At 41.2% G+C, this 13,589-nt stretch overlaps 1 pseudogene; it reads right to left on the bottom strand.

Moving 5' to 3' along the window:
* Positions 1–10,700: 10,700 nt before the first annotated feature.
* LOC111733559 lies at positions 10,701–10,815 on the bottom strand (annotated as a pseudogene).
* Between the last annotated feature and the right edge of the window lie 2,774 nt (positions 10,816–13,589).

Consider the following 13,589-nt stretch of genomic DNA (forward strand, 5'->3'; position numbering starts at 1 on the left):
TTTATCTTTGAACCGATGCGTGTGTGTATGTGAATGTTAACATCTAGAAGTGAAAATAATGATGGGAGAATGTTTCTGATAATCGTTATAATCACTAAATAGATGACATATCTTATTTTCCTGATAAATATGAGAAGGAAATTATTTCACATATTACTTTACATTTTTTTTTTTTTTTGGAAGAGAATGAATATAAGAATTTGTCCTTTTCTGAGGTAGAAAAGTGAATGATAACTGCAGTATACTGGACATTAAAGAAATTGCTTTGCCCCAAGATCTAAAGAAATAGATTCATCACTCTAGTAAGTTAATGTTTAAAATGAGGACTTGAACTTTATACAACAGCTAAATTTCTGACACATTTAGAGTGAAAACCAGGCCTTTCCATTCAGTAAATTGTTCTTTCTTAGAAAACAATTGTGCGTTTTTAAAATGCACAGATCAGGAGTAGACTTAGAGCAGATTTTCGTAAGGACGAATATATCACTGAACGAACATATCACACAACTGTCTGTTTTAAGTGGCCTGTTGAACCTACTGAATTTCACCAGGGCTTCAGAACAATTTCACCTGGATATTTAATTTGCTCTTTCTGTATTTCTTTACAACGTTTTAAAAATAATCACTCTGTACGTGGTATCTTATGCACATTTCCTTCTAGGAACTTGATTACCAGGGATGGAGATTCTTAGCATGGCCCCCAGTCTCCGTCTGCATAGCGTTAGCATCTTACCTGATTAATGAATTTTCTAAGGCAGAAAATTATGAATAGAGTTAAATGCATGAGGAGTCTGACGTGAACCTCAGTTCTCACGGGATCCCAGTCTTGCGCTGTCAGAGGGAGGCGGCTGAGGAAACTTTGAGATGAGCGAGTCCTTTAGTGTTGAACGCTTTGTATTCTGATCGAATTGCTAGGAATCCTGTTACATTGTAGAAAACAGTCTTTGTCGATATACAGCTTTTTCTTTGTTCTATTTTAATTTCAAATATAGTTATATTCGCTTATTTTTAAAAGTCCTATAATGATTGAGACCAGCATATGTTCCTTAGTAAATACAATTTTAAAAATAATTCAATTCCAATGTAATTTCAGAACTATTTGGCAAGGTATGTCTTCCTTTACATTGTGAAATTTTATATAATGCTAAAAAAGATTAGGGTAAGAGGAATTTTACTTTTATTTTTCGAGAGATTTAGACTTAGATGCTGTATTTCTTAATTGACCTTTTTCATCAAATAGATTCTTGCCGTTAGAATAGTACAGTGCTTCCTTAGTCAGGAGGCCTGTTAGGTTTGAGAATTAGGTAAATGTTCACGTTTGCTTTTGATTATATTGGATTATAGTTATTTCATGTACCTGTTGCATTTCGAGCCTAATGCCTTTTGAAGTTTTGATTACTGACTTAATTGAGATTTTGAGATTTAATGTTATTAATTAAAAGTTTGAGTACTGTTTCTTATCCTTTCGAAGTGGATGTAGATTTTGGTTCAGGGACCACATTTCAATTTATTTAAATGGCAGCAATTGAAACATCGCTAGGTATTTATTGGTTTACTTGTTATTTATTTTGGCTTTTTCTTTCCACAGCAAGTTGATGTGGAAAAATGGGTATGTGTCTCCATGTGTTTGCAAAGAAATTGTGATTTAAAAGAGTGCACGTTTGCTGTTGCCTCTAATCTTTTTGTGTGGCTTCCTAGTGTGGCTTGTACTATTAGTTTTCAAAATAACTGCTATGTTGTGGGCCTTTTGAGCCACGCTTCTCAAAATAACAGCTATGTTGTAATGAACAAATATTTTACAGATCTCTCGTTAGAACATTATAAGTTTCTGGTTTTGCTTAATCCGAAATGGGAGATATTTGAATACTTTCCATCCCTAGAACCATATAAATTCATTATTGGTTATATTACATATCTTTTATCAAGAATCTTGACTGTTTAATCTTAAAATCCTACTGCTTAGCTCTTACGTTCTTTCAGGTACTGTAGAGGAAGGTCGTTAACGTCACCGTTGGGGCAGATGGGCAGGGGGTAGGGAGACGGGTAACGACTTCGCAGAAGTGTAGTTAATGTTTTCCCTCGGCTCTTCCTCAGGTGACGCAGTGAAGAATCACAAGCCATTGAGGTTTAACACTTTTATTAAAAGTATATTTTAGAAAGACAGAGAATGCCCCAAGGACGCACATGGTCCCAGCACTGTAACCAGCAAAAAGGATGAGAGAGAGGGGTGGGGGGAGCTCATAAGTGAGAATGTCTGTCTTGTATTTGGGCCGTGATGGGTGGTTCCAGAGGCATTCCTAGGTGATTGGCAAGTGAGATCATTTTGCTTGACACCTGGCTGCTAGATAAGTCTTTGCCTGCTGTGCATCTGCTTACCCAGAATTCAGTCTGTTATAATTAGATCCATAAACTTCCAGGCATAAACAGAGTATTATAATGAAGCTTAAATTGTAGGTAAATTAGGGTAGTTCCTTCCGCGCAGGCATCTATGGCCAGATTAAGCCAGCTAAGACTATGGCCCTCGTGTCCTTTGACCCTGGGGATGCAGGAGAAATCCTCTCGCTGCCAGCGGGGTGGTCGCTGGGCGGTCTCTGGGCTGGGCCCCTGTTCCTTTGTTGCCCTGTTGCTCGTGCCTGACTCGCTACCTCACAGTTACATGCGGTCGTACAATCTTAAAAAGTGCAGGTGAGCGATGACAGCGTGAGGAAAGATGCAGGTGCAGGATTCTGGAAGCTCCCTCTGGGGACCAGCGGAGTGACACACTGCGACGTGGCCACATTGTGTTAAGAGTGTGGTCCGTGGTCCGTTTCCTCATCTGTTGAGGAGCGAGAGCGGGGAGCCGAGGAGCCAGGGAGTCGCAGGTAGAATTCGTCACCTGTTTCTGTGACTTGAAGGGTGACAGAGGACAATTCGACCCCCCGCCTGCCTCCCCGCTCCGTGGGCTGGGCCTCCTCTGTCTCTTGGGTTGAGTTAGGAAGAGTCCTGTGACCTTTCTCTTGTTCAAACAGTGGACGTGCTGCAGGACAGGGCACATTTCCCCGAGGGTGGTGGCGGGGGGAACAAGCCCCGCTCTGAGAGAAGGGGGGGCCTTTGGTGGAGAGCGAGGAGAGCATTCGGAGTCCAGTCGAAAGGAGAGTTGATTAGGACAGGGGCGACTCTGCACGGGGTGTGGTCCCCTCTCGGAGGCAGAGTGAGACCGACGGGGAGAGACATGGAAAGGCCTGGAGTGGGGCGAGTGTTCGGGGAATTCAGTTCCTATGTCATTCTTTAGTTCCTGTGAGTTACAGTTTAAAAGACTTTGTCAACCCATTTCCTTTGACGTGGACACAGTGAGGAAGGGGGAGAGCATGTGGCTGGAAAAGTAAGAATATGGGGAGGGAGGGGCCTGCCTGGGGTTCCCAGCCTTGGATCCTTAGGTCCCCCGTGTGCTTAGCCACAGGGAATGACTGTTGGTCCTGTTTCCCGGCACGGGTGTGGGGGATGGGCTGTGGCAATCCCAGCGGAAACCTCCCCGGAAACCTCCCCGAGTCCTGCAGGGTCCTCCTGGCCTGGCCGCAGGGCGGACCAGCACCCTGCAGCCTCTGGCCGTGGCTTGATTCACTCATGAAAAGGCCCCAGTCATTTCAGTCACACAAGTCTCATTGCAGTAATTAACGTGCCCGTCCCTGTGTGACCGGAGAACTCTGAAGTTCAAATTAACTTGTCTCCTGCCTCTCCAGGCAGGAGGCCCCGGGAAGCTGCCTTTGCTCCCCGCTGTGGGCCCTGAGTTGCTTGGTGGCACCGAAGACGGTCCCAGGCTGGCTTTGTAGCGTGGGCCTCAGTGACCTGTGGCAGTGTCCCTACTGTCCTGGCACAGGCCACTTCAGCCAGTCTGCTGCCTCTTTATCTCTAGGCACAGTCAGACGCCAGCTCCCAGGGACACAGGTATCCCCAAAGCCACCCTCGCCAGGGTTGCGCTGAGGGCCAGCTCGGGGAGGGGCAGTGGGACCCTTCTCTCTGAGAAACCGTCCGTTTGCTTGCCAAGCTGACAGACTGGCGCTGGGGTCTGCTAAGAGCAGCCAGTGGATTCTCAGCTGCCCACTCTGCTGAATAAAATGGTTTCTTTATACGTTTTTAGATGGCATGATTCTGGATAACTTCATCAAAATTCAGTGAGTCTGTCTTAATAACCTTTCTCTCTGTCTCTTGCCCCATGTCTCTGAGTGTCTTTGAGCATTCGAGTTTCATCATGAGCCCTTGAATAATCAAAGGCTGCTCTTCCAGAGGGAATAACGTTTGTGAGTCCTGCATTAAAAGGGATTAACCGGATTTCCATCTGCTCCACCCGCCCCGCCCCGCCCCTCGGCGCCCCTAACTGCTAGCATGGAGGCCTGGCATGGGCGACCATGGGTGGACCGGGGGACAACAGAAGGGTGAAAAAGATTGTGATATTGTTGAATATGAAGCACAGTCTGTAGACTGAATAATTTCTCGTACGCCTAGTTATTCTTTTTAAAATTATGTCGTATCTGTTAAAATACAAAATCCTTTCAAACGTTCCTAGCTCTATAGTAGCTTTTAAAAATAATGCACTTTGACACGCAGCTACCGATAGTGAGTGAGGGTCCGAGACGTTCTCATGGCATCGAGGCTCATGTGCGATGTGGTTTAAAGACTGCAGACTCTTCTCCGTCCCGATGCAGAGAATCGTCTCGCATGGAGGAGGCGTTCTGCGTTTGGGGCAGGTGCCCTGCGTCCTCGGGTCGCTATGATCCTGCAGCCAGGCAGCGCTCCTACTTGGCACTGAAGGCGGTAGCTCAGCTCCGTGATTTATAAACGCAGGTCACAGAGATGAAGCGTGAGGATTCACCGTAGCGTGGCAGACGTGTTTATTTTCCTTTACCCTCTAAAAAGAACTAGAAAATTATTTATACACATTTCTGTCAAATTCGTTACACTCAAAGCAAAGACAGTCTAACACTCTCCGTACGGAGTTGTTGATCGCTTGAAAAGACAACAATTGCCACCAGTCTGCCCCCAAAACACACTGAATTCTTTCTGGACACCAGCGTGCACGTGGAACCAGGTGCCAGCGATGGCCGTTAATGCGGGTGATGGACTGGCGTTGCCACGGGCCGTGTCCTCATACATCCGATGGCTCTTTCGTGGGCTGAAAACCGAGCCCTTTTCAGATGCTTTCTGGGGCTTCTGTCAGCATGTCCGTCAGCGCGGCCTTGGACATGTTTAGTCGGGGGATGATAGAAAGTGAAGCGTTTACAGGGGACGTTTTTATTATAAGAGAAATAGTCAAGGTTTGTCACAAATGCATATCCACGTGTACTGGTTCATAGTATATACTGACATATGCTTGGAACTTGAAATTGTTAATCTTAAGTTTCGTTCCCTAAAATTTGTTGGGAGCATCATTAATCATCAGTTTAAAATCCTTGCCAACAAACCTACATCTTTGGTGGTGAAATAACTTCTCTTTTTCTCAGCGCTATGAAGTCCCCCTGGTTATCCTCGTTGATAAAGGAGAGGTTGCCAGCTGGGAGATTAAGGAGACTCTCAGCATCTTGATACCTGGAGAGAAAAGATGACAAAAGAGTCTTCAGTTTGATGGATGTTTCGTGTGCAGGCTTGGAGTTTCCACCCCCCACTCCCAAGAGCTCCTCAGCCCAAATTTTGACCTAGTCTCTTAGATTGTTGCATTCGGCAATTCTTTATAATAGCCCCCAAATGTTTATTTTGTTGCTTTGTTGCTAATTTCTTATCTTTATAATTTTTGAGAAGACGTTTCAGTAAAGGGATGTTTAAGACTTTTAAGACAAATCCATGTGTAGAAGTATTAATTTTTTAAATCAATTTTCGTTTCACAAAACTGAAATAACAGTTAAAAAATTCAACCGAAAGGGCTGATTATGGTAGAGGAGCTTTTTATGTCACCTGAATTACTCTTTCTTTCTTTGTACCAGTAATAGCTTGAATATAATTATGCATTCTCTTGATGTCCAGTGTTTGATTACAATCTTCAGAATAAAGTATTGCTATTTGATTTTTGTTCGCATAATCAGTTGCTTATGCTCAAAAACCCCTTAGGTCTTTCAGATCTCCTGGATCAAGGGGCGCATGCTCGTAGGCCAAAGACTATGATTCTGCTTCTTTTCGTCATCCATTAGACTCCCAGGGCCATCTATGCTTGAGTTAAAACATAAGGATGGCGATTTCCTTCCTGTTTTTTATGTTATCGGAGTGTAACCGGGAGAGGGTCATGCCCCCGACTCTTGCTCACATTTGAAGCTTCATCTGACCTGCAGTTCTGAAGTAATTAAACTAAACCCGAGGCACTGAGTTACTGCCATTTGTAGTTTTACCCTGAAGAACTAAAATCCCCCCTCTGTGTTTCTGTGCCGATTGATCACCCTCCCAGCATTCCTTCTGAGAATCCGTGCTGGCTCCTGGACTCAGGGGCTTTGCAGTCATCTCTGTATCTTGTCCAATGAAATCCAGCTCTTATCTAATGAAATTTTCATGACGGAAATACACCAAATAATCCTTGTATTGAACTTACCGTAAGCATAAAAATGATATTCTCTACATCTAAAATTTAGGCTACTTAAAAAAATGTTTGTTTATATGCATGAGTTTCTTTTCTCCTTTTTCTCATGTCCTCATCTTTTAAGAGGTTATTGTTGTTATTCTTTTTCTGTTGCTTTTTATCATAGCTAAGCAGTGTTTACACTGAGATTAAAATATTTACCTTTTTGCTTTAATGTATTTGGCTTTCCTCTTGGCCCTGGAGTGATCCCTTTTGAAAATCTCATAATGTTGTAACTTTGGTAGTGTTTAGCACTTAAGCTAAATCGACCAAAATAAGTGATTCATCCAAAAAATTAATCTCAATAATGGTTCAAATAATCTTTAATGTTCTTGATTATCTTTTAAAATAATGTGTGTCCATCACATCTGCTGTTCTTCCTCATTCTGTAGATGGATATTTGAGCGTTTGCTCAGTTCTAATATTCATTCTGTTTTATCACATCTACAGATTACTCCCCTCTATGATGTGCTCTTCCTCCAGTCCAATGCAACTTATAAATTATGGATAGCAGGACTCAGGAACTCTACTGACCAGTCTTTCTTTCTACTTACTATGAGTATAAAGGAATTCAGCTTAGGTAACTGACAAAATCAGATTTAGAATGTTTCTGAAAGAAAAAAATCTTCAAAACCTAGAGCAAGTTTATCTCATGAAAGAAGTATCTGCTATAAACCATGCTCCAAAATTTTGGATTTTTGTTTTTCTTCGAATGAAAGCTGAAAAAGTAATTGTTCCAAATTCTTCATTTAGCGATATCTGTGTCACTAGCTGTCACGTGCAGGCATGTGATTATTCAGTTTGGACATGGACAGTTCATTTCTCGTTGTTATCAGTTACAAAAACGTAACTAAACAGCCTGTATTTTCAAGCTGAGAATGAAATGTGTTTTTGTTTGTTTGTTTGTTTGTTTTTTACAATTTTTTCTTAAAATTATAGCATTTAAAATGAAAAAAATTGGTCACAATAGAATTGCCATTGAGTAATAGGCACATTACCACGTATGTATGTTTTAGAGAAACAATTGTGGTACTTAGAAACATCTATGTTAGAAAACTATATTAGGTTTCTGTAAAACTAATGTGGATACGTGTATTTTTTTCTCTGTGGTATTGAGATGCTCGTGACAAGTAATTTAGCCCTGGGTTTGGGAAAGTAATGTCATTTTTCCTTCTGAGCTCTTTTTCATCTGTGTACATCTCCTAGGAATAAGTGAAAAAAACTTTGTGGACCTAAAGAAAAATGAAAGAATCTATGTACATATTATGTTTTGATGTAGAAGAAATGAAAGAGCTATTACAATGGAAATCATGAGAAAAGGCTATTTCATTTTAAGAGAAAAAAAGTTTTGTGATTTTTCTCTTTGCGTCTCACAGTAGGCGTGTCTGGTGGAGGCTTACTGCTACTTTGCATGCAATACAAGCAGCTCATCGGAGCATGCTAGCTGAAGGTCTGCCTTACCTGTTTCTAATCCACAGGTCTGCCTTACCTGTTTCTAATCCACTATTTTTACTAAAATTTGTTATGTTGCAATTTATATCACTGCATTTTTATGCACAAGACAAACAGATGTAAAGCGTTTTCAGAGTGGTACTTTAAATTATACCTTTGATTTTTTGGTGCTTAGAAATGTAAATTGAATCACACATTAAAGTAGAGTAGCACGTTTTCACAAAAAAGGGAAGAACTAATGTAAAACACGTTTAAAAGAGTTTTGCTTGTTGAAGCTTTTCTCTAGCATGTAGTTGATACTAAGCTTGTTCTGACAACACAGTGAATGTGTTTTTGTATGTTTGTTGTTCACGTAACTCCATTCAGAACAATGAAATCTTTAGAAATAAGAGATATTTTAAAAAACGTCTTTTGAATACTATACAGTTAATATTTTCTCTCTTTTCTTTATGCCCCCACAGAAATTCATGATGAAGGTAAGACATTGGATCATCCGCTATACATGTAATGCTTTGTACATTTTAAGTTTGATTTAATTTTTGAATTCATGACACTTTTCTTCACATTTTAAAGGTTTCTAAAAATTAAATCAAACTTTGGTACTTTTGAGTTTAAATAAATAAATCACACGGTTAGATTTGTTAGCTTAACAAACATGTTTGACATCTTTGGGTCACGTTGTAGCACAGTAAGTTTTATTTAGCCAATGTTCGGAATTTTTCCATTGAAACAGATTTTTTTAGTAGCTCTCCGTTTAGAATCGTCACCATGGGGTTTACGTTGGCCGTTTAGTGTTCGAGCACTTCTGCGTGACTACAGTAGGAAATTCTTACCCTGGGAATTAGAAAAGGCTCCTAGAAGCTACTATAGAATTAGTTACTCCAGGAGAAGTGGAAACAATTCAACTCCTTTTCATTTCTCAACCAAATTAAAAAAATACTTTGAAAGGTTTTAGAACGAGACAGACTAAAACAGACTAAAGCACACTGGTCACGTCCTTGAAGAAAACGTAGTTGGAGAGGAGATGCAGAATGTCACGATTGGGGACAAAACGTAGAACGTTTTTGTTTCAGTTTTGTATCATCAACATTTAATTTTTATCTTAAAAGCTGAGAAGCGACATCGAGAAATTTGTCATATTCGGTTAATACAGGCCAAATGTAAATTAAAACTGCAAAAGAATTTCATTTCAAAAGATATCAACTCTGAAGAGTGTGAGATCGCAATTCTGGTGTAGATCGAGAAGGAAGCAGAGTGTTCACGTCAGTCCCGCGTGCTGTAGCTCAGTCATTCATGTTTTACGAGACCGAACCTGGAGCGTGTGGTGCCGACAAGTGAGTCTGTTCATTCACGTTAAGAATTTGACAGTTTGGACAGGACGACAGAGCAGAACAGTAATTCGAAGCCGTCTATCAACAAGGACGCAAAACATTTTCCAAAATTTCAAACGACTGCCACCGTTATGTTTCAGCAGAAAATATTATCATTACTTTGAGAAGAGGGGACATCGATGTCTCATTTAGACACATTGTGAAACAAGGGTTTTGGTTGGAAAAATTTATAAATAGCAGCAAGACATAATCGTTTTCTCTCCTTGAAAATATTAATAAGTAACTAATAAGATTCAGGTTGAAATATTCCGTTTTTCTTGCTCAGTCTGTGTTCACCGTACTCGTTTAATCATCTCAAACCCCTACCCAGTACCACGTCTCCTTCCCCTTGGAGAAGGGCGAATGGATCCGTTAGTTGCCTGGAACACAGTCAGGATCTTTCGTGAGAGTAGATTCATATCAAAATCAATGCAATTAGAAAGAGGATGTAGAATCAGTTCAAACCAGGCGATATACCTTAGGATAATGTAATTAGGCTCTGAATCCTTTTAAGGACAAGACCAGAAGCCTAATGACTTGTTTCCACACAGGCACCGGACCCCCTGGGAAGGTTAGAGTTTGATGAAGTGGAGGATAGACGCATGAAATTAGACTTTAAACCACTTAGAAGGAGACGGATGCTCACCTTTCTTCAGCTTTCGCCTTCCAATCCCGATCTGCTTTGGGTTTTGTTCCCCGACAGATGTCTAGCCTGTTAGAGCCAGACAGAGCTTCTTTGTGGCAGGGCTGTGTCCACCGTAGGTGCTAAACAGTGATTGGTTAGTCCTGTCACCGCCCTGATCTATCCCTCAGGAGACTTTTGGTTAAGACACCATCACAAGTAAGCCCTCCAGTGCCAAGTGGCTGTCTTGATGTTCAGCTGGCTTTGTCAGCCGGTTACTTTGTCCTGAAGGCAGATTTCCCATTGATTATTATAACCTCCTGAGAACTGGGTAGTGATTCGCTATTGAAGGTGGCAGGGCTGCCATTAGGGACCCAAAGGAAGACCAAAGGCCAGGCTCAGCAGTCCTGTGCTGTGCACATCTGCGTGGCGAGGCCATTCTCAGCTGATGGGAAGACTTACACATGGACAGACGTTTCTGTTTTTCTCCCTGAAACAACTCATTGCCCAGATATTACTATTAGTATTTGAAGGTAAACTTAAATGTCTGAGTACTGTGAAAGAAGTTCTCTAAGGCAAATGTATTTTTGTCGTTGTCCATTATTTTAAATTTCTGCAATGTAGCTTAGTGTTTCCTGCAGTAATGCATGCTTCTTTAAAATTTTGTTATTATTATTTATGCCTACAGCACCTGGTCTTCCTAGTGGTCTCCCATCCAAATACTAACCAGGACTGACCCTGCTTAGCTTCCAAGATCAGACATTGGGCTCGTTCAGGGTGGCATAGCCGTAGACCATGGACTGTGGCTTTACTGGGGTGCAAACCCAGGACCTTCTGCGTGTAAAGCAGATGTGCTAACCGCTACACTGTGGAATCACATCCTGTAATGCCTGCTTTTAAGAGTCTGTCCTTATACGTCCAAGATGGCATGTTAGGTTGCAGCAGGCAAGGGTTATAGAAAAGTTCTCCCGCAGAGTCTGATTTATTAAAAATAATTCTTACATAATAAGGGCTTGGACTTATGAGAAACGTCCTACACTGATTAACATAACATTTTTGTGCAAAAAATGATTAGAAAAACAGAAAACCTTAAAATAGTTAGATGTTAGTTTTAAATGGCAGTAATACTAAAGACATGTTAATAAGCAAACATATAGTATAAACATGTATTTAACAAACACGGAGCCAAAAAAATCTCAAACAACAGAAACACAGAGCCAGGAATTTCCATGGGTGTGCAAACCTCTTTATTCGATCTTAGCATTACTGTTCTCGTTTTATGTATTATGCTCTTTTGCTGTTACGTTTTAAGCTTGTGACAGCAATACCTCAAATGCAGCTGCAATGATCTAATTTCTCCCTCTCCCCACAGAGAAGGATAACAGATGAATAAATTATGCCTTATTATTAATGCATATTATTCTAAATAAATGTAAATGTAGAACATCTACATCAAAGCTTTTATTTATAATATGAGTCCCCTAATCGGGGAATAGGAATGCCTAATAATAGTAAGTTGATAATAAAATGTTGCTTAGGTTTTGTTTGAATGTGTTCGGAACTTTTTAATCACTTATGGTTCATGGTTTTTTTTTTTTTTTTTTTTTTTACTCTATTGTGTAACGTGAACCCTGAAGGTCATCTCAGCGGCAACGAGACCAAACCCTCACAGAGATCTGAAAAAAATTTTAACTGATACTTTTTAAAAGTGCAATCTTACCTTTTATTACATGATGCTCGACTCTGCAGTGTCAGATGTGTTTAGAGGGAGGGGTTTGGAAATGGTTGTTGTTATTGTTGTATTTTTTCTCTTGAGAGAGTGACAGCCCCTGGTAGACGGTGGACTGCATAGCAGCAGGAGCCTGCGGGAGTGTAACAGAGCTTTCTCAGGGGCCCAGGTTCTGCAGAGGGACCCGGAGGGCTGGTGACTCTCAACTACGCCACAGGCTCACCCAGTCATTGGAGCGGAGCTACCTGTGCTGGACTGACAGTAGCATTTTTCAGGGACAGATAGGGCCTGAGTCACAGTTGGAAATGTGCTTGAAGGACATGTAATTTCCAGGTAATAATTTTACTAAAAGGACCTGATAATCCATCAGATAGTTGGAGGTATTAAGAAATACACAAAGGATTGGATTAGTTCTTAAATTTCATTTTCTCTGCTGATGGTTTGCAAATAGTTCGAAGGAAATTACATGAGATTCACTACAATTGTTGAATGAATGAATGATTAGTTTTCAGAGAATACTTGTTCTCAAGGCAGAGAAAACGGGCTGTGAGCTTGTTCTGCCTGATACCCTCGGTGTCAGGAACTGTGTGCCTCTCAGGCAGTAGACACCCAGTAAATATTTTTTGAATAAATAGCAAAGTGTTTCTCTTGTGTAGTATTTAACGGAGAGTCAGGAGGACTAGTTCAAGTATAGGTGGGCTTCATGTGAACTGAAGGTTTATTTGTGTTACATGAAATTTAATTTCCTAATTCCCCTTTTAATTGGTGCAATCGAAAGCACCGCCTACTTTACCCCTGTTTTAGATTCCGAGGAACAATTAACATGTTAACTTGCAGAAACGCCAAGGTTATTTTCTCCGAAGTGATCTCGAAGGCAGGCCAGCCTCCGCTTGCTGCCTCATTAGCTTGACTGACTTATCTGGTTGGCCTGGCTCGCTTCCCAGGGCTTATGCTCGCATCATTGTGCTCGTGGGTTTAGGCCCGGTGGCTAGAGGGAAAATGGACCGTTCCAGAGGACTGAGTTACTGCCGCTTTGATATGTCTGTCGCCAGCAGTGACAGTCCGCTCACTGAAATCGCTTGGGCAGCCCACAGCCCACCTGGAGCGGGATGCTGTAGCGCCTTGAAGGAATAACCCCGGCGGCAGCCAGCCAGCCAGTGTTTGGGACAGCCGCCCTCATAAAGTCCCCACAGTTCCCGCCACCAGAGGAAGCCCATAAATATTCACTTCAAACAAGGATCCGGCCACATTTAACAAGAAGGTCCGCATGGTCGACTGAGCCAAAAAACAGAGAAGAACCAATTGCCCCGTTGGATGCACCTCCCCCCGCCCCACAATTCTTTTGATAAATGTTTGTTGAATGAACAAGGTACCCAACCTGCCCAAGAGTAGAATTTATACATTTTCTTTTTTCTGAATCAGAGCCCATTAGAGAAATATTTAGAATGACAAGTTAGAGGGAAAGTACTATGACCTGTGACAGAAATTATGTTCACTTTGTGTCGCGACGCGATTAGCAACAAAGTTAATTTAGTGTGAATTATTTGCATCCTTTTCCAAGAGTTCCGTTAAAACTAAGTCTGAGGCAAAAATTAGCGTTTAAGTGGTGAGGAAATATCTAATATAAGATCTATAATTGTCTAATCGTGTAAGATCTATAGTTGAAAAAAATTCAGACACTAAAATATCTCCTCTTAGCTTAACCAGTTTGAATATAGACACATATATACATTCCTATAAGCATATGAAATGTGTAGGCAAGCTTCACAGTAAAAGGAACGCTTAATACCTTTTAGTTAAATTTTCATTTAAAATATCTTGTTTTGACTGGTATCACTG

The sequence above is a fragment of the Pteropus vampyrus genome, unplaced genomic scaffold (genome assembly GCF_000151845.1).
Source record: "Pteropus vampyrus isolate Shadow unplaced genomic scaffold, Pvam_2.0 Scaffold576, whole genome shotgun sequence".
Lineage (NCBI taxonomy): Eukaryota > Metazoa > Chordata > Mammalia > Chiroptera > Pteropodidae > Pteropus > Pteropus vampyrus.